Below are 2,721 nucleotides of genomic sequence, written 5' to 3' on the forward strand. Positions count from 1 at the left end.
TTTTTTTTTAAAAAAATTGTTTATAATATGAATTTCAAAACAAAATAATTTTGTTTGGTTAAATTTAATTAAGAACATAAATTGATAAAGAAGAATATTAATTTAATGTACAAGTGTGGAAAAATTTTAAATGTGCGAATGTTTAATAAAACAAACTACAATAAAAATTCATCAGATTCAACTTCTACGGTCGGTTGTGCTAGGTTGGGGCCTGAGAGGTTGAAGTAGTAAGAGGAGGTGTAGCAGTGGGGATGTTGAAACTGGACAACTGAAGCGCGGTGATGATCTGGGCCATCTTAGATTCTTGGGTAGCAATATGAGCTTCTTGGGTGGCGATGTGGGCAAACTGCGTCGCAATGTGCTTATGTTGGACTGCCACCTGCTGCTCGAGTTCCGCTACTTTCTCCGCCAATGATGCGACCTGTCCTGAGATAGAGGTGGAAGAGGAGGCTCCCGTCTCACGATGGTTGGCATTTCCTATACCCTGATACACCTTCTCCGGTCTAAGACCGAGTCTCTGGTTGAAGGTGTTCGTCATGATACAAAGACATGTATCCTCAGGAAAGGGCGCATCCTCCATCGGGGTGTCAGGGGTAAGCTGGGAAGCCACTTCCTCAAGGATAACCTGGCTCCTTTCTGACACACCTCGACTGAGATCAAGGCATGCTGGCCGTCACGGGAGAGTAACGTAGCCATGTGCACAGTGCTGAAGCAATAGAGATAAGAAATATACGAATAATTAAAAACCAAATTACTAGAGTGCACTACTAAACAGGAAGTGATAGGAGTTAGTTACAAAAGTAAACACTCCTAATCAGAGCATAATAAGTCTAGGTGCAATCCAGTAGGACAAGTACTAGTTATACAATACCAGGAATGTCCTACTATTATTTAGATAAGTCAAAACTGCCGACGTCCTTAAGCCACCAACAGCAAGCTTACTTAAAACCTGGAGGGGCACAAAACAGAAAACATGAGTGGGCAAAAACAAATGTTTTACAAAACCATTTCATTTAACAACATATATAACCCCTCGTTGTAAAACATGTATAATTTTTCCCAGAATCAAGATATAAGCATATACATAAATATATATGAAATCATATCAATTCAATTCATACTTCACATAATCATATTCATATGTATGCCATGCCAAGATATAACAGAGTAAGCAATTCAGGTAGGAACAATTTCATAGAAACATAACATGTTAGCCGGAATCCTTGTGGTAGTCTGTACGACTGAATTCATAGCTCAAACTCACTATAGCCGGAGTCACTACTATGACCTATACGGCAATATACTACACAAGAGTCGAAACCAAATGAAAAGGTTTGTACGACAATAATGGGTGTAATACAATCATGCTCAATACTACTCTCACATAATAAATGGACGATAAATCGCTAGTCACCTACGAGTCGGAACCATAAATAAGGTTTGTACGACAAGACTGTGCACCTAAATTGGATCCAATATGAGCATATGGTGCGGGAGGTGACATAATAAACAGGCATGTGCCATATCTATGGCTAAATCACAATCACCCTAAGTGCAGGTTTATGAGCTCAACATTATTCAATCACATATCACATCATCGATGATTCATATAACCAAACATAACCAAACATAACTTACATGGGCTTACCTGAGCGTCCACAACACCACAATTAAATATATAAAAAATCACATACCAATTCATACTTGAATTATAATTTATATGCATGGCATTTATGGCATACTATCATTTAAAACGCATATTCCTGGGAAAATATTGAGTATATAAATATATACTGAAAACCAAAAGCCCACTCACATATGTCGAAGGGTCGTAGCCCCCGAGTCGCCCTTGGATACGCTCGTCCTCGGGATAAGTCTCACCTATATGCGAATTAACTATAAAAACGTTATTTTAAATCACATAGGCAAAACTAGCTAATAACTTCCCATACAAAGCTCAAAATGGGTATATGAACATACTACAGTGACCTACACAACCTCAGGATCATCCTCATATTTTTAGATAAATTTTTGGAAGCCTCACGCGCCCCCACGCGCCAACAATGGCAAGGCCATACTCGCCCCCCACGCGCGACCATGTGCCAGGCACACTGACGTCATCAGTTAACGCCGTCAGGTATATACCGTGAATATTCCGTTAACTTCTAACTGTTACCGTTAAATCTAACTAACGGCGTTGGAATATTTCGTCGTCTTCAACCTTAGGACTCCAGCAACCGTCCCCGTCGCCGAAAAATTGAGGATTTTTAGAACTTTGATTTCTCACTCGTTTCTTCATCATTTTTCACTCAATTTATACCAAAATGAAGCTCTTAACTTGGAGAACACAATCATACTAATTTAAAGTTCTAAAAGTCACGGGATCTCACCGGAGAATTCCAAGAAAAACCGGCCAAACTTCGTCCACACGATCCCGACATCCAAAACCTTCAAACGAAGCACTCCGAGCTTCCTTGGGACCTTACTAAGCTTCCTACAAGCTTCAAATTTCCAAAAACATCCATAATTATGTGTGCATGAACAGTGCACAAATCGGGGGTTATGAAAACTAGGGTTTTCGAAGGTATCTTTACCTGAAATGGGTACCAATCGACTCGTTTGAGCTTCACGAACACAATGGTGTCAACTTTGACCACAATCCGTGAAGTTTCAAGGGTTTTGGGTGTTTGTCCGTACGAGTTCGAAGGAAAGAGAGAGTGT

This window comes from Malus domestica, chromosome 05 (assembly GCF_042453785.1).
Source record: "Malus domestica chromosome 05, GDT2T_hap1".
In the NCBI taxonomy this organism is placed as follows: domain Eukaryota; kingdom Viridiplantae; phylum Streptophyta; class Magnoliopsida; order Rosales; family Rosaceae; genus Malus; species Malus domestica.